The sequence below is a fragment of the Stegodyphus dumicola genome, chromosome 5 (genome assembly GCF_044657685.1).
Source record: "Stegodyphus dumicola isolate Sdum_Otavi_A_Nest chromosome 5, ASM4465768v1".
Classification (NCBI taxonomy): Eukaryota; Metazoa; Arthropoda; class Arachnida; order Araneae; family Eresidae; genus Stegodyphus; species Stegodyphus dumicola.
The window spans coordinates 211,845,175-211,864,953 of record NC_140772.1 but is presented as its reverse complement, the minus strand read 5'-3'; the positions used below and the strand labels follow the sequence as shown (position 1 = coordinate 211,864,953).

The 19,779-nt window shown below is 35.8% G+C and overlaps 1 long non-coding RNA gene across 2 annotated transcripts in view; it reads right to left on the bottom strand.

Annotated features, from left to right (window-relative positions):
- Positions 1-5,242: 5,242 nt before the first annotated feature.
- Positions 5,243-19,779, bottom strand: part of LOC146997406 (uncharacterized) — a 35,455-nt gene continuing 20,918 nt past the window's right edge. Inside the window, exons 1-4 of one of the 2 annotated variants that reach the window (XR_015041033.1) lie at positions 12,205-12,264; positions 8,893-8,989; positions 8,297-8,333; positions 5,243-5,424 (exon numbers count right to left, since the gene is read on the bottom strand). This is a non-coding gene — a long non-coding RNA (uncharacterized LOC146997406). Of the gene's footprint in view, positions 5,425-8,296; positions 8,334-8,892; positions 8,990-12,204; positions 12,265-19,779 lie in introns of those variants that run through there. The other variant, XR_015041034.1, reaches the window with a different exon arrangement.

Genomic DNA, 19,779 nt, shown 5'->3' with positions numbered 1-19,779 from the left:
CATCTCTGAAGCTATCCACATATGATGGGAAGACATCCTGGCAAGTGTATAAGGCCCAGTTTTCTATCGTGGCGGATGCGAATAGATGGGATTCCCTAGCTAAGGCCTGTCATCTCGCCGCTTCTCTGAGAGCAGAAGCAGCGGATATCCTGCAGACGCTTCTCGAAAATCAAAGGCTAGATTTCGAAGCTCTATCCGGCGCTTTGGAGCTGCGCTTCGGCGAGAAATGTTTAAAAGACTACAGCAGGCTTCAATTAAAATCCCGCCAACAGAAGCCCACCGAATCACTCCAGAAACTCGCCACGGATGTTGAAAGGCTGTCCTACCTCGCCTTTACGGAGTGCCCGAGAGAAACGAGGGAAATCCTGTCGCTGCAATATTTCATCGATAGCATCCGGATCCTGAAATACAGAAAGCTCTTCGAATGGCAGATGTAAAGGACATAAAAAGCGCTCTGTTGTACGCCATGAAGTTCGAGGCAGCCCAGGAAGCAACTAGTAGAGATCGCTACCCAGTTAAAGCTGTGCGAGTAAATGAGCCAGTGGATGAACTGATGGCTCGCTTAGATGATTTAGACAGACAAGTCGACGCTTTGGTACGGAATAGGAGCGAGAAGAAAGTGGCTCTAAGGTGTTGGAGATGTGGTAGTGAAGATCACCTACGACGGCATGGTAGAGAGGTTAAATCGAACCATCCTTAATAACCTCTCATTAGTGGTTTCCAGAAACCAACAGGACTGGGACAAGAAATTACTGCTCTTTAGACTGGCTTACCGCAGTGCTGTCCACGAGACTACCTGCTATTCTCCATCACAGATGCTCTTCGGTCCTGACCTTCGTCTGCCTTGTGATCTATTGTTTGGCCGCCATTCGGATGCTCCTTCATCGTCTGATGAATATATTCAAGATCTCCAGGCCCGGTTTGAAGTGATGCACAACTTTGCACGAGAGCGAGTCAACTTGGCGACAGAGAACATGAAGACCCGATACGACACAAGAGCTACTGAACATCAATTCCACGAAGGAGACAAGGTGTGGTTGTGGAATCCGACTAGACGGAAAGGACTTTGTCCGAAATTACAGTCACCTTGGGATGGCCCATACACAGTCCTAAACAGGCTGAATGACGTCGTGGTTCGGATTCGTAAGTCTTCGAACTCTAAAGTCGTTCATTACGACAGGTTAGCTCATTACTATGGCCATAGCGCGTAATGTAAATAATCGTAAATGGTATAAGACCATGGTCCTTTTTTGTTTTTAAATGTGTATTTGATTTGATTTGTATTTAGTATTTGATATGCATTTAGTATTTGATTTGTTTAAGTTATATATTACATTTATTGTTCATGTTGTTTGATATTGTAATGTAATATTTATGTCTCAGTTGCATTTATGCCTTAGTTGTAAGTTTGGCTTCCTGTCCAGGGATTGTACTGCCCGGGACGTGCAGTCCATTGGAAGGGGGCAGTGTTACGAATTTGGTATTTAAAAAGTTAATATTAGTTCAATTATAAATTAAATGGTTTTATTTCTCGCGCAGTGCAGCGCGTGACGAATGTTAAAAGAAAGCTAAGCCGGAAAATTGAAAATACAAGAGCGCGTGCATTAAATACATAAATATCTCTTTTTGATTTCGACAAAGTAATAGAAAATTCTAGCGCGTGATTTTTAAAATCTTATAAAAGAAGGAAAACATCTCAGTTCGTAGTTAGTTGCTTAGTTTGTTGTTGTTTAGAAAACTGCTCTTGTTGATTGTAGCGAATTCGCGGATTAGATTTCTTTAGCTGTTTTGAATTACGTTCTATTGGACATTTGAGTTGTTAAAAGATAACTACTGTGAGATATTGTGATACTGCATGATAATTTGGGAAAATTTAAGCATTTTTGTTGTGACAAAAATAAATTTTTGTTCATTTTTCATCGGACGTGTGCACTCATTTCCTAAAGAACCCGTACGCACGCAACAATTTTTGGTGTCAGGAGGGGGGTATTGAATGCCAATGACAAGAGCGATGGACGAACAATTCAGGCAAATGATGACTGCGTTTACTGCTTTCCAAGAAAAGATGGAAGGGCCCGTCAACTCCGTTAAGGAAGAAATGAAATTGGGCCAAGAATCCATTAAGAAAGAAATGAAATTGGGCCTAGAATCCGTTAAGGAAGAAAAAGAAGAGATGAACGCCATTCAAGCTGGTCAATTAACTTTTAAAAACGAAATAAAAGTTGTTAAGGAATCTGTTAAAGAAGAAATAAAAGCTGTACAAGTCAAGATTGAAGAAAGTCAATACGAAATGAAAAGAGAAATTGCCTGCATAATCGAAGTCAAATTGGATGCTATGGAAGGCAGAATAGATGTGGTTGAAAATAAAGTGGGACAAATTGAGGAAAATGTTTCTTCTGTTAAAGAAGAAATAGAAGAAAGGGTTTGTTCCGTTCAAAAACAAATTGAACAACAAATTAATGACCGGGTTTCTGCGGTTGCCAAATAACTGGAAACTTTAAAGAAATTCGTAGCGACGGCTGGGAGCAAGAGTGATGATTTTAAATTCTTACCGATGCCTGCTCGTCCATCTCTGAAGCTATCCACATATGATGGGAAGACATCCTGGCAAGTGTATAAGACCCAGTTTTCTATCGTGGCGGATGCGAATAGATGGGATTCGCTAGCTAAGGCCTGTCATCTCGCCGCTTCTCTGAGAGCAGAAACAGCGGATATCCTGCAGACGCTTCTCGAAAATCAAAGGCTAGATTTCGAAGCTCTATCCGGCGCTTTGGAGCTGCGCTTCGGCGAGAAATGTTTTAAAGACTGCAGCAGGCTTCAATTAAAATCCCCCCAACAGATGCCCACCGAATCACTCCAGAAACTCGCCACGGATGTTGAAAGGCTGTCCTACCTCGCCTTTACGGAGTGCCCGAGAGAAACGAGGGAAATCCTGTCGCTGGAATATTTCATCGATGGCATCCGGATCCTGAAATACAGAAAGCTCTTCGAATGGCAGATGTAAAGGACACAAAAAGCGCTCTGTTGTACGCCATGAAGTTCGAGGCAGCCCAGCAAGCAACTAGTAGAGATCGCTACCCAGTTAAAGCTGTGCGAGTAAATGAGCCAGTGGATGAACTGATGGCTCGCTTAGATGATTTAGACAGACAAGTCGACGCTTTGGTACGGAATAGGAGCGAGAAGAAAGTGGCTCTAAGGTGTTGGAGATGTGGTAGTGAAGGTCACCTACGACGGCATGGTAGAGAGGTTAAATCGAACCATCCTTAATAACCTCTCATTAGTGGTTTCCAGAAACCAACAGGACTGGGACAAGAAATTACTACTCTTTATACTGGCTTACCGCAGTGCTGTCCACGAGACTACCGGCTATTCTCCATCACAGATGCTCTTCGGTCGTGACCTTCGTCGGCCTTGTGATCTATTGTTTGGCCGCCATTCGGATGCTCCTTCATCGTCTGATGAATATGTTCAAGATCTCCAGGCCCGGTTTGAAGTGATGCACAACTTTGCACGAGAGCGAGTCAACTTGGCGACAGAGAACATGAAGACCCGATACGACACAAGAGCTACTGAACATCAATTCCATGAAGGAGACAAGGTGTGGTTGTGGAATCCGACTAGACGGAAAGGACTTTGTCCGAAATTACAGTCACCTTGGGATGGCCCATACACAGTCCTAAATAGGCTGAATGACGTCGTGGTTCGGATTCGTAAGTCTTCGAACTCTAAAGTCATTCATTACGACAGGTTAGCTCATTACTATGGCCATAGCGCGTAATGTAAATAATTGTAAATAGTATAAGACCATGGTCCTTTTTGTTTTTAAATGTGTATTTGATTTGATTTGTATTTAGTATTTGATATGCATTTAGTATTTGATTTGTTTAAGTTATATATTACATTTATTGTTCATGTTGTTTGATATTGTAATGTAATATTTATGTCTCAGTTGCATTTATACCTCAGTTGTAAGTTTGGCTTCCTGTCCAGGGATTGTACTGCCCGGGACGTGCAGTCCATTGGAAGGGAGCAGTGTTACGAATTTGGTATTTAAAAAGTTAATATTAGTTCAATTATAAATTAAATGGTTTTATTTCTCGCGCAGTGCAGCGCGTGACGAATGTTAAAAGAAAGCTAAGCCGGAAAATTGAAAATACAAGAGCGCGTGCATTAAATAAATAAATATCTCTTTTTGATTTCGACAAAGTAATAGAAAATTCTAGCGTGTGATTTTTAAAATCTTATAAAAGAAGGAAAACATCTCAGTTCGTAGTTAGTTGCTTAGTTTGTTGTTGTTTAGAAAACTGCTCTTGTTAATTGTAGAGAATTCGCGGATTAGCTTTCTTTAGCTGTTTTGAATTACGTTCTGTTGGACACTTGAGTAGTTAAAGGATAACTACTGTGAGATATTGTAATACTGCATGATAATTTGAGAACATTTAAGCATTTTTGTTGTGATAATAATAAATTGTTGTTCATTTTTTATCGGACTTGTGCATTCATTTCATAACGAACCCGTACGCACGCAACATTATGTTAACTTGCATTTAAAGTTACAGTATTTCGCGTAGTATATACTTTGTTTACATATATTTAAATGAAAAAAAAATAAAGTATTTTACCATCAACATTGATTAAATTAGTTGAGAACGTAAATACATTAGGATAAATAATTTAATTTCACTATTCATTAGGATTCTGTTATTATCATGTCAACTTGCATTTAAAGTTACAGTATTTCGAGTAGTATATACTTCGTTTACATATATTTAGATGATAAAATTTTCGTTAAAATATTTTATCATCAGCCTTGATTAAATCAGTTGTTCGAAACATCTCTGAAATCACAATCTGTTAAAATAAAGATATCGTATTTTTCGGTCACCTGTATTTGTGTTAAACTTGGTTTGTATTCAGATTTATTCTTGAAACGGTATAAAATTACCAATCAGTGTTTTCAGTTAAGAAGGAAGTTAAAAGAATTCAAAGCCATTCTAAAAGTTAGTACATTGTGTGAGGTTCAGGAAAATCAAAAGTAATTTGTTTTAATGAAATATGTACTTATGCTTTTATACATAAGTACATATCATAGAATTATGTACTTGGGTTTTTACCAACGTTTTATATAACATGTACCTTCATTTTTATGTATCTATGTTTTTTTTGGCATGGGTTCAATAACAGAATTTTAGGCATTAATGTACAAGAAACATCACACAACTGTCCAATACAAAAGAAGAAATCTGCTTTATCACCTTTTATTCACGACACTCGGTATCAGAAGTACACAAAATTTTACATGGAAGGCCTTAGCCCATTATGGTATATCCGCATCTACAGTTCTGTCCAAACATTTTGCATTTGCATATGTAACCGTCACAGCAGTCTTCATTCTTGACGCAATGGCCAGTTTGATTGCAGTCTCTGAGGAGTTAAAACACACAAATGAGTCTAAAGAACAAATATGTTACATAAAATAATATTCCGCTATTATATAACTTTCCATTTTTAAATTATTACAGACTTTGTAAACTCACTTTTATTACTACTTTTGCAAACTTTATAGACTTCAGCAGATAAAGCATTTTCTATATATATAAAGCAATAAAGTTAGGTAACGTAATAAAAAATTTAAATAACGAAATTTAAAAATTTAAATATTTAAATTTCGATTTAAATAACGAAAATTTGCTCAGCAGAGCATTAATTTTAGCTATTTAGAAATTTCACAAATTGAACTTTAACACTTTGAAGGCCAAAACGCCCGAGACATCTTTTCATTCAAACGACCACAGCCCCCGAAACGGATTAAATTGCGGTGTTGGTTTCTTCCTTCCCCTTAAGGTATGAAGTAACAGGTGCAGTTTTCCCAAATACATTGTATTAGTTTATTGCTGGCAGGTTGTTCTAAAAGGTTAATGGGAGCTTCTTTGTTAGGAGGTAGATAGAATGTCATTTGAAATCTCCACCTCTTTGTGCGTTAATGGACGGAGAGGAGAGGAAACTGACGGATGGGTAAAGGACGGTGACGGGAGTTTCCGTATTTTATGCATACAGGTTTAGCTAATTTGTTGTTGTCTATAGCTAATTTTTTGCAATAACTATCTACTTAGCTGCATACTTTTGTACGTTAAATACCAAATTTGTTGCATCCCTATGTGAATTCGTCTAATATTTCGGAAAATCATAATTTTGGGACAATGTCAGCAGGCATAGTATATGAATTAATTTGAATAAATAGTTTTGGATTAATCAAAACCTATGAATTGCAATATAGATGAACAATGAAGTATAATACAAGCAAACGTATGAAGAATAAAATTGACAATAAAAATGTAGAAAGTAAAGTAAACAAAATTTAGATTTTTCAAAGTATATACGCAAAGATTAGAAGTTCTAGTAAGCAAATTTACCCTCTTAGTATAAAATGGAAATAATAGAGAGAAGAGAAAACAATGTAAAGTTTTATTGAACAAATGAAAGAAACAGGACGAGACATTTTTTTTGTCATATATGTAGGAAATTTTAATGAACAATATATTTGTCTTGTAGGGATTTATATTTATTTTCATTAACAAGTTAGTTTAATTTTAAGCTTTTCTATAAGCCTTCATTTCGCTATATGTCATCGCCAGAATATTTGAATTTGGTAGTGTGCGTGATGTAATGCAAATACTACCTTGAAAAGAAAAAGTTTAAATACTGAGTTCTAGAAAGAGAAGTTCTAGAAAGAGAGTGTGCGGACAAACGCTGCATCTCTGTAGCGTGAGCTTCTAATCCTGCATTGCTGGTTTTCCCCATGTGTAACGTGTATACGAGCCAGTTTCCCTTAGAAAGTCCTCCACGAAGGCATCCCTCCCCTTAGGCAGATAGCCCTAGTGTGCTTTGCCATAATGAAATACACACTAATTCTGCATTTATTGCTGATTAAAGTGGCGTAACAGTTATTACTTTGCTGCCACTAGTTTTCGACGCGGTAACAGGATTATCTGAGCCCCGTAGAGTAATTCTACTACTTGTTAATATCTTCAAATTTTTTAATTAATTCTGATTACTTGAGTTATCGCCCAAGTCAAGAGTAGTGTGATAACTTCACGTCAGAGCATTGTGAATTTTGGAGTTAATGAAGATTTTTTTTTAATCTATTCTCCTGTGTGTTTCTACACGTTCTTCAGCTGTCACATCAGAAGATAGAAAAGTAGATAGTACAGTCTAATCATTCTCCAGTGAAAGATATTATCACATAATATAAACAAAAATTTTACTCTTTGACTGAATCGTATTTTTTTATTTTAACAATAATAACTATCTAAATGTATGTTTTGACGTTGTTACACGTTACTAAAGCATGAAAGAAGACATTTTACATTTTATAATGGATTTTGTTACAGAAATTTTACTGTAATTTCTTCCCTCTTTACTCCAACGATTTGCTTCAGCGAAATGGTGCTTGCTTTTGAAGAGAGGTAACTCCACAGTTACCGTCTTCAGGTAACTCCACGGGAAAATACTTGTAATGAGATTTGCTGCAGCAAGTGTTGTCAAAATATTTCCCTTAAGAAGACCTTCCTTCAAAAACTACATAGTAATAATTATAAAAGTATACATATTAGGTACGTACAGTTCATTTGTATGAATTTGAAAGTTTGCGTTTCTTCTTGTTCAACTTGTGCTTCAAATCAGGGGTGTCAAAAGAATTGAAATTGCAGCGATGGTTAAAATGGAAGACAGCTCCAGTAATCAGTTCTAGTTGTGGGAGGTTTTTTTCATGTATATTTAAAATGTATGCGCTCAGTGCACGACGTTTAAATCCTATCTATGAGTTTCTTAGAAAACACCTTTGTTCGTTTCTGACTCTGCTTCTATCATTAAAAAGACATGAAATTCTAAATAATGTAAGCCAATGAAGAGATAAAGCTAACAAACATGCATTTATAATTTTCTTTGCAGAGTACAGAAAACTTCCCTACTGCGGAACATATATTTTCTGTTATATGGTATGTATTCACATATGATTTTATGTTTTAAGTTGTGAGGTTAGTAAATAGGAAAGAAATCGTGTAATAGTAGCTTCCATTATGTAACTAATAATTTGATTGGTAAACAGGTTAGGACTGATATAAAAACGCAAATAGTGTCCTGAGTTGTAACCCACAAAAATAGACTTTTGTACAAGAGAAGTTTAAAAAAAGTCTTCTGTCTTCAGAAGGTAAAGAATATATTTCGTGCGTTTATGAGCATAATTTAACAATATTCTAAACAATGTAAATATTCGAATGTGGTACTAATTACTTACCGTGCTTTTTCCTTTCCAGCATCAAGTTCATTTTCGTCTGAAAAATGTAAATTTGATTTAAAGAACACGTTAATTTTTTATCTAATAAAAGTTTAATACAGTTTAAATTTTATTTCAGTTTCTTCATTTTTAGTTTAGCTATCTTGGAAGTTTAAAATATTCATTTGGAGTATTTTACTGCTTTTAAAATATGCTAAATGTAGGACAATGAAAGAGAAATGCTAAAATTTTGTAATATTTATGTAATTTATGAAGCTATCATTTTTTTAAAATCTTTAAAAATAAGCATGCAGGATTGGTGAATGTGTGATAATTTATAAATACCGCGGACAGTTAAATAAATGCATTATTTTATAAAATACCAATTTTTATTAACAATTTTTAGTAGATGCATGAAAAACATACTCGATAAATTCTACAAATAAGACGAAAATTTGATCTCATTTATACTTATCTGATTATGTGTACATTCTCATAATACGTTTTATAATGGATTCAGTTAACATTTTGACTTCCTAAAGTTAACTTAAAAAGATCCCGTTACAGACTGGTAGTAGTTTATAGTGTGATGGAGATTCGAAGTAACTTAAAATTACCTTCAACAGGTGAAGACTTTACATACTCTATGCTCAGCAAGACAATTGTCATGAGAATAAATGCAGTGTAAGCTTTCATGACTAGGCTTTAATTTTCCTGCAAAAAGAAAATAAATCTAAATGAGAAGAAAAATATTTTGATATAAATGTATGAGTATAAAACCATTTACTTGAGTGTTTATACATTTTTGGTGAAGATTTAAAAAACCCATCACTGAATTCTCTCTCCCATTCTCTTTGTAGATAGATTATATAAATTAAGCTATTGTCGCAGTTTCTGGAACAAGTTTGCTCCGTGATCTTCAAAAGTGTGCGTCAAAGTCATGAAAAATTATCTGCCAAGTACTCATTTTCTACCTTTTGAATACTTTTATAAAACAGCTGAATGTTAGGCAGATTAATATTGCTATTTTAACACCAACGTGAAAATAAAACATTAAAACCTTTGCTTCACGTTATGAAAAGAAAGCAATATATTTTAGCTGCAGAACATTAGTAACTGCTTTGAAGACATTAGTAAAAGTAATTTTTGAATTTGTGTATGAATTCGTTTATGTAAAGGCGCTAAATAAAAAAAAGTATAGTTCGACCGTCTGAAACGCGATCTTGGCTGGCATTCTGTCAAAACACATAGAATCGTCCAAAAGGGAAGTTATGACTTGCTGCGACGTGAAAGGGCATGTGCAGACCTCTGAAAAGAGAGAATTTATATTGCTCGAGGGGGAAAAGCCCTCATCCTCCCACACTATTTTTGAGAATAATTCGGTCCGAAATGCGCATGTGTTTTTGCGATCATAGTCGTGGATAAGGCTGTGAAATTATATCAGAAACTAGTCAGCCTCGATAGGCATATGAATAGGACAGGACTGAAATAATCAAGGATTGGTTCTCGGACTATTATTGATGGTATAATGAACTGATGCTCCTCTAGGCAAAATTAGCAGATGAACAGAACTTAATACGCAGAAAAGCATTTCCTTCATATACGCATCAATTCTAATATATATGCTAGAAAAACGTCTGAGAGGCCGGGCAAAATGGCTACCGTATCGCGCAGCAGCACTACAGGTCCGAGGTTTGATCCCCAGCCTGAGCAAGGTTGACTCAACCTTTCTTCCCTCGAGTGGATTGATAAAATGAGTCTCCAACTTCGCTTGGGGACTAAACATCGAGGGTCCTTTGCAAGCTGACCACTTGTCCACAGTAGATGCTCATGCAGTCTAGAGCCCGCGATCACGAAACCAGATATAAGGGCACTGCAGGCGATGGCTCACGGAGGGCTATAGTGCCGTTTAGTTTAGTTTTTTTTTTTTTTTTTTTTTTTTTTTTAGAGACCGTCTGAAGATCTGGCAGTCTGTTGATAAGTTCGTTTGTAAAAGTATTTGACTAAATGGCGATGAAGAAGGTAAAATATGTGATATTTGAAATGTTGATTTGATAAAATGCAGTATTTTGCAGCTTCAATGTTTAGGTAAAATAGCTACATATTATTAAGGTGTATGTAAATATTATTCCTGAGACTTCATATTTGAATCTGCTGATGTAACAAGACTTCTGCCAAAACATATAGACTCGTCCAAAATGATAGTTATTACATTTTGCGATGTGAAAAGTCACATGAAGACCTCTGGAAAGAGAGAATTTATATGCTCGTGGTGGGGAGCGTCGGAATATTAAATTGTACGGAATATTAAATTATACGCACTTTTCCTGCATTTCATTTAAACATATTGATTTAACAGTTATCGAATTTTAAATTAAATATTCTTCGTCCAGAGCGCATAAATCACAATAAAATAAATACACTCCTTCAAGTTCACTATATTTATTTACCGTAGCGATACTTCGGCGCTAGGTTCATTTAACAGCATTACATCTCATTTATTTTATAACACAGAGTCCACAAAAATTATATCATCTGAAGAATTACCACATGTTTTATTCAAATACAATAATAACTTTAAAACGATGTATAAAAGAAATTAAACAAATAAAAAAGAAGAAACAGTTTTTCACAGAAGATTCAGTGCCGCTTACCTAATGAGCATGCTCTGCTAATTAATTCAGTTCGCAATTTGCGGCAAGGCAAAAATACATTAATTCAAAATATTTTCATTAAATATTGAAAGATCTAGAAAAACATAAAGAACCAAATACAGTTAAAACAATTAAAAAAAGAATTTTTACAATTAAAATTACAGTTTCTATGCAAAAACAAGCTAATAAATAACTTAAATGATGATTCTTGAATGAATTAAACATAATTTAATTCGTAATAATAAATGAAGCCATTACTTTGTTGTTGCAAAACTTAGTTTATCTAAATTGGCAACAGATCCACTAGTCTACTAAGTTTCAAATTTAAGCAAATATGGCTGCCCTTCTAATCAAAATGTAGGCTTACCCGTACTTAAAAAACTTTTAAATTGCTGATAATCTCAAAATTATTGCATGCAGGTTAAGAAAAGGCATAAAACCCTTAACTGGAAGATAAGAACAACATAATTCAATCATTTATAAAGCAAAAAATGAATAATTTACAAACATATAGAAATAAAGAAACTGAGCTCACTGAGACGAGTAACAGAGTGACTATATAAACATATATTTATATACTTTTTGTGAGGCCGATTGCAACCAAAATGGGAGTTGCACATCTACATGTTATAGCAATTCCATATACAAAATTTCAACGTTCTGAGGCTACTCGTTTTTGAGTTACGCGAGATACATATAAGCATACGTACGTACGTACAAAAGAAAAGACGCCACAAAACTTTCTCTTCAGAATTCATTTAAACCTGTTTTATAATTTTTTTGGGGAAAAAGAGTCCTTTATTTTGTCCTTACGTACGGATACCACGCAAAAACATCGTTAAATGGCGTTTGCTAGCGGTCAAAATGGATATTTTCTTTGAAATATGATACCCGAAATTTTTCGCCTGGAATCGAACCCGAGCTCTTTGGTACGACAGTCACAGTCACTAAACACTCTCTCGCGTTGAAAATGTTGAATATTTTCTGAAATATTTTAAACTGTCTTTAGTTTAAAATATTTCAGAAAGTCATTATTCATTAATAAATAAATATTAATAAATAAATAATTAAATATTCAGTCTTTAGTTTAAAATATCTGGAAAGAACTTTAGTAAAGAATTCACATTAAGATTGCATTATAAACGCTAAACAGCATTTTATTTTCATCGCGTAATAAAGTTTTCAAATCTAAGCTCATATTATGCAGTTGCTATACCTTCCATGTAAATACATTTTTTATCTAAAATACTTTAGCAAGGACTAAGAAACTCTTACCTGTATCAATAGCGAAAGACGAAATCCTACACTGAAGAAAGATAAATAAGTAACGATAATTTGATTATCAAAAATATCTCTACCTTATATACCAAAATATTGCAATTGTCATGATGTCATGTGTTTACATGACAGAAGAAAGGCAATGGTTTGCTTTTCTTCTGTCATGTAAACACTTGCTGTTTTCACGAAAAGATTCCAGACACCTGCAACAAGCGTCCTTAAAGTAACATAAACATGCTTGACTGATGAAAGTACAGGGAAAAAAGATCAGTAACAAACATATTTAAAAAAAATAAGTTACGATGTTCATTTTAAAATCTCAGAATTTATATGCTATATAAAGTTAAGAGTATGTTAAAAAGTTAATGATTATTTTAAAGCATCTGTTTGTAGCTGTATACTTAATGAAACACATTCAAAAATTTATGAGCTAAATTTCTTTTGACGGCAACACTACAAAAAATCATGAAAGAGTATTTACACCATTAATAATTTTAAATTTTTCATTATGAATTTTCATGACTCTGGCTCGTTACTTGTTACTCGAGTCAATGCTCGCATTTAGAGACAAATATTTCGCTTATACTTTTCTCGTATCTTGAATTTCTCGTATATGCTCCTATTTTGAGGTTCCACTGTATTAAGCCTTAATGAATATAAATCACAGCGTATATCCGAGCTGCAACGGGCTGACGTATGAGCCTTACGACTACTTACATAGCAACTGCCAGCCATTCTTAATATATTTTCCCTTCTCAATCGGATTTGCGCAATTTGAAGTGGAATGTTTCAAAAATCCCTTTTCGATCTTCCCACAAAATATGCAATCGGTTTTTAATATAATTTTATTGAACGACGCAACTGCTGGAACAAAATGTTTATTTTTGAAGGCAGGATGATATTTTTAACTTTTAATAAGGTCTCGCGATTGATGTTTATATTGTTCGGTTCTGTTGTTAAACTCAATAATTCGGTGATGTTTGGAAAAATGTACGCTCCTTTCGACTTCTTTCTTAGAAAATTCCAAAATAGTCACTGTGGTTTCTGTGTCAGGGACTAATGATCGATTGAACTCCCAAACTAATTCGCTAGGAAATATTCTGATTAAGAGTGAGCATAAGAAACAGCTGTAAGAATTCAAAGTAACATTAAGGGAATCAAGGCTTCTAATTTCAATTTCTAAACTATCAAAACGGAGTGTTTTGATAACATCCATTATTTTTATTGGCTTTAAATTCAGCAGAGACTTCATATATGCATTTATTAAAAATGTCCTTTCTGCGAAACCTTTCTTTCAGAATATTTATTGCCTTGTCGTAATTTTCGGCGACTAATGATAAGACATTAAAGCTGTGTCCGTTAAAGATTTGAGGTACCGTAATTTCGCACGTATAGTCCGCAGACACGATTTTCTATAAAAAAATTTCAAAATCGTCAGATAGTCCGCACCACCGGATAGTCCGCGGACTATACGTCCGAAATTGCGTTTTTTTAATACGGCGATATTAATGTATTTTAGAAACAAAGAACTAAGTATAAATAGAAAAAAAGTACTTGCTTACTAATATACCTTCAGAAATAAAACGCTAAATACAAATAAAAACAGTGCTTACTAATTAATCACACATTCTACCACATTCAGGAAAACCTTCAAAGTCCGATTCATCGGTATCAGAATTAAACAATTCTAATATATTTTCGGGAGGAGTGTCCGAAAGTTCATTTTCAGCATCACTATCTTCACTGTCAGTAATTTCCTCGCTTTCACTAACAATCCTGGCTTTTATAAATCCCGATCGGATGGTTGACACTTTAACACTTTTCCAGGATTTATCGACCCATTCCGCAACTTCACTGTATGAAGCGCGTCTCATATTTCCTCCTTTTGCGAAAGTATGTAAACCTTCCGACATCCAGATCTCCCAGCAAGCACGTACGTGGGACTTGAAACTTTTGTTCACGCTAATATCCAGAGGTTGCAGGATTTTTGTTAAACCTCCTGGAATAACGCTAAGTTCAGCACCGATGTTTTTTTTTTTTTTTAGCTTCCGCCTTTACACTGTCTTTTATGTGCGCCCTCATGGAATCCATAATTAGTACTCCTTTGGAATTGAAAAAGGCACCTTCTCTCTTCTTCCAAACTTCTTGAAACCAATCGAGCATAATGTCCTCGTTGCACCAACCTTTTTCATTGCACCGTATTACGACGCTTCGAGGAAAATTTTCCTTGGGAATTGTTTTTCTCTTAAAGATTAAGAGCGGCTTCAACTTTGTGCCGTCAGCATAGCAGGCGAGCATCACTGTGAATTGGGTCTTTTCTTGACCAGTTGTTGTTATTGATATTGTTTTCACTCCACAAGTATCGACGGTGCGATTCGGTGGGCAATCAAATGTTAATGGAACTTCGTCCATATTTATAATAATTTTTAGGGAATACTTCCCTTCTGCAATAACTTTCCTTGTAAACTGAAGGAAAGAAGCTTTTTTTTCATGTACGTCGTCCGGAGCAGCCTGACACATTGTCGTTCTGGTGCGAACTCTCAAGTTTTTACGACGCATGAAGCGGTAAACCCAATTTATCCCTCCCTTGAAATCCGTTATCTGCATCTTTTCTGCCATGGACTTCGCTCGGATACGGATTTTAACTGTTGAAATAGAGCGTCCGGCATTTCTTTGGTCGAGAACCCATCTCAGTAAATTTTCCTCTAAAGCTGTCCATTTTACTTTTCCGTGCCGATTGGATCGCTTTCTTCCCATGCTTTTTAACACATCCTTTTGTTTGCGCCAATTTCTCACCGCTTTCTCGTCCACTTCAAAATAAAGGCCCGCTGCTCTATTTCCATCTTTTTCAGCTTTCTCAACTACCTTGAGTTTAAACTCGGCAGTAAAACTCCGGCGATGTTTCATCAACGTCATCGAAGATGAAAGACAAAATACGAAAACAAAATACTGTGCAACGTGGTATCCTCGTGATAAGTGGTAATGAAATGTGACCTTTGACCCCACTCACTCGGTGTTGCCAAACCACGCTATAAGTAAACGAATCACGGTTTTTTTTCGTACTCCAGGCCTCCAGGTACACAAGCACTAAGGCTCCTAAAAATCGAGCTGACGCATCAACTACTTTTCCCCCTCCCGGCAGTTGCGCTAAAGCAGTGCGAAGGATACTGGGTGTCGTGAACATTGTGAGTTTAAGAGAAAATAATGAGCGGTTTGTTAAAATTTAGATCAGATGAAAGATCTTTTAATATATAGCATTTTAATACTATTTAGCACAGCGTAATAAGTTCATTTTACAGTACGCAACATCCTCAAAAATGATCGTTACAACGCAGTTCGATCATCCATCTTTTGAACAACAATCTCTTTCGTTGCCATTCCGTAACAGAGAAACTTACCTCTCATGGAGTTCGATAGTGGCGCGACATTCTCCCCACCTTGAGTTTGGGGATACAAACTCAAAACAGTAATATAATGATAATACATACATACAATTTTGAAATAACAATAATGTACATAATAATAATAGAAATATTTCAAAATATTACAATGCAAATAGAAATCAATATTTTAGAGTTCAAACACAGAAAGTTCAAAAGTTTGTTTAGAAGTTTATAAATCCAGTCTTTTAACTGGTTTTATTTTTCGTCCTGAGCGAGACACGCGAACAGTTTCATTAGAGTCAGTATTAAGCTCAGGATTTTCAGCTACCACTTCCGGAACCTTCTGAGGTTCCGATACGACTTGCTCGTAATTTGGGGTCAATTCCAAAGGATACAGTCGTTGGATTGGTCTTAATATGTTTCCCTTTTCAGTTCGCAGTTTCACAAGTCTGATGATTCCATCTTTTCCTGGAAAGAGTTCCAGTACTCTCCCTAGCAGCCAATGGAGCCTTTTTTTATCATCTGTACCAATTAACACTATGTCACCTACATTTATTTTATCTTCTCTTTTGTTAACTGAAGAACGAAGGAAACCCAGATACTCCCTTTTAAACCTTCGTTTTAGATTTTCACGAACCTTTTGAATATGTCTCCATCTCAAAACAATATTAGTCTTTTCAATTTGATCCAAATCAGGAACATCATTTAATGGAATGTCCTGAAGAAACATTGAGGGGGTCAAGGTCTTCAGATCTTGTTCCTCGGATATGTAAGTTAACGGTCTGCTGTTCATGATAGATTCGCTTTCACAGACGAGAGTCTGGAATTCCTCGTAAGACAAACAGGAGCGTCCAAGATTTTTTCTCAAAAGATCTTTCAAAATCCCAATCAAGCGTTCCCAGAAGCCTCCCCACCATGGAGAGGAGGGTGGGTTAAACTTCCAACGAATTTCGTTGACTCTAAATTCACTTTCAATTGTAGTCCAATCTAATTGTTTCAGAGCATTATTTAGTCCTGTAAAATTAGTACTATTGTCTGAATACATCACAGAAATTCGTCCTCTTCTGGCTATAAACCTACGCATAGCTTGGATGAAGTCGTTGGTACTCAGTGAAGGTATTAGCTCAAGATGGACAGCTCTAAATACGGCGCAAGTAAAAAGTACCATCCACACCTTTTGTTTAGATTTAGTCAACAGAGGTCCAGCTATATCTACACCTGACACTTGAAAAACTGCTGCTACTTCTGTTCGGTCTTTTGGAAGAGGCGGAAAAGGTACCTCAAGATGTTTTACCTTTTGCCTTTTACATGTTAAGCATTCTTTGATAACACTCCAGACAGTTCTTTTCCCTTTCACTATCCAAAATCTTTCCCGTAAAATAGTCAGTAGAGTTAATGTCCCAGCATGCTTGTTAGCAATATGTTCTTGGGCTATAAATCTTCTCACTGCCAGGTGTTTCGATGGTACAATTATTGGAGAAATAAAATCTTTCGATTCTTCCTCATTTATCAATCTGGACTTCAATCGTAAAATTCCTTCTTCATCTTCAAATATTAGAAGACCTTTCAAATTTTTTCGTGTTTCTTCATTGGAGTAACATTCCTTTTGTATTACACGGAAAATAGTCCTTTGTGCATTTAACAATTCTTCATTTTCAAGTTCCTTACATTTTCTTAAGTCCTTGGCCTTTGGTTGAAAACGCAGTATCCAAGCCATAACCCTAATCATCTTTGAAAATCTAGAGAATCTTCTGGCTAACTGTAATGGAATTGATTCTAGCTCTGTGTTACTAGCAGAGATGACTGACTTTCGTTTCTCTATCTCTACTTCTTTTTCGTTAATATTTACAGCTGACTTTGGCCACTGCTCCTTCGGATTCTTCAACCAGGCTGGCCCTTGCCACCACTTGCGTTTCTGAAGTTGCCTAGTTCCACAACCTCTTGACAAAATGTCTGCTGGATTCTGGTCAGTTGAAATATGGAACCAATCTTCCGAAATTTTCAATTTTCTAATTTCACTTATTCTGTTTGTAACGAATACCGACCACTGTTCTCGACGAGTTATCCACACAAGAACTGCGGAAGAATCTGTCCAAAAGTAAGTCTTGATGTTGGGAAGTTTTAGAGCTTGCTTCACAGAACTAAACAGCCTAGCACCTATGGTAGCAGCGATTAGTTCAAGTCGTGGTATAGTAATAGTCTTCGTTGGAGTTATTCGTGATTTGGCTTGAAGTAATTGAACAGTCACTGAACCCATACTGGATTCACTTAAGAAAATGCATGCCGCATAAGCTGTCTTGCTGGCTTCGACAAAAGTATGGATACTTAAATTGGATTCCTTCATCACACCTAACCATCTTGGAATTTTTATATCTTTGAGGTATTTCAGTTGTTTTCCCCATTTTAAAAAAACTCTTCTTTATTTCATCATTCACTTCACCATTCCATGATTCTTTGCTCTTCCAAGCGACCTGCAGCAAAATCTTAGGCTGAATCATAACAGGTGCAAGGAAACCTATGGGATCAAATACTCGACTAACTAGTGAAAGCATTTTCCTTTTAGTTACTTTTTCTCTTTCATCAAATTTAAAAAATTCGGTGTCTATTTCCAAGGTACCTAAATCTTTGTCCCAAACCAGTCCTAATACCGGTGATGTTTTACTTTCTGAAAATGCAGGAATGCCAGAACTTTCCCATCCTCTGAGATCAAACATTCCTTCTTTCATTACATTAGTTGCAGATTCGATGAATATTTCTAGTTCGTCATTATTTTGTACGCTAGTTACGCAATTATCGACATAAAAATTATCTTGTAATTTTTTAGGAAATTCTTCAGAATATTTTTCTTTCCACGTTTCTTTGGATAAATGATGGTCAATAACCGCCATCAGCAAAAATGGACTACAAGTAATGCCAAATACCACACGGGTGTGACGAAATGTCTTCACTCTACCATCATCACCACACCAAAGAAATCGTAAAAAATCTCGATCTCTTTCATTTAGAGATATCTGTAAAAAAGCTCTTGTGATGTCTGAAATCACACCAATTTCATGTAAGCAAAATCTTGCTAGAATAGACGGAATAGTTTCAATCAAATTAATTCCAGTCTCTAAGCAATCATTTAGAGATGGCTGATTAGAAAACTTTGCCGAAGCATCAAAAACGGGTCTAATTTTCATGGAAGATAGTGAGGACGTTTCCTTAATGACTGGACGATGTGGGAGGTAATGAACAACGGGTAAAGACAACTCCTTTTGGGGAACTTCTTCAATCACTCCTTCCTGAAGCCATTCATTAAAGACTTCATGATACCTTTCACGATATCCGATTTTTTCCAACTTCTTCGTAGTAGATTCGAGTCTTTTCAACGATAGGTCATAATTGTCAGGTAAGACTGCATGCTCAATCTTCCAAGGCATATCAACCTCGTATCTACCGTTTTCTAATTGACGAACTGTTTCTTGGAAATGAACCATAATAGCTCTTCTTGACTCTTCTTTAGTTTCTTGTTCAACAGGATCTCGAATACCCAATAATTCCAAGTCCCACAACGATGAAATAGGCAGGTCTTCTTGAGATAACATAGAAACTGTAGTCATATTTACATTGTGCTGATGTTCGGATTGAGGTACTTTACCCATCAAAGTTCAACCCAATTTTGTTTCTATAGCCACTAAACCTGTTCTTAGTTCTTCTCGTTTGCCAGTAAATAACTTCCCTGCAACGTCTGCCCCTAACAGTACTTCAATAGGGCCTGGATTCCCTTGGGTATCGGTTAAGCGTATTCCTTTATTTCCTAATTCGCGAATCCAAGAACCGTATCTTATGCTTGAAATATCATTACAAATAACATCATGGTCTACAGCATCTAATTTACACGAATATTTACCATCAAGGCTACTCAAATAAATCTTGTAACATTGATGTTTATAAATTTCAGTTTTCTTTCCACCAAATAAAGAGTGACTAAATTCTTCCTCCCATTGCATATCAAAACCCATTTCTTCTGCAGTAGACTTTAAAACATAACTTTTTGAGCTACCCGTATCAATCATTAATCTAACTTTACGCCTTTTATTCTCACCCTCTATGTTCACAACTAGGGTCTGAAGGAAAACTTCATTCGTAGCACGCGAATGCAAAGAATCGATTGTTTTCTCTTTTTTCTCATCATTTTCCTGGTTAT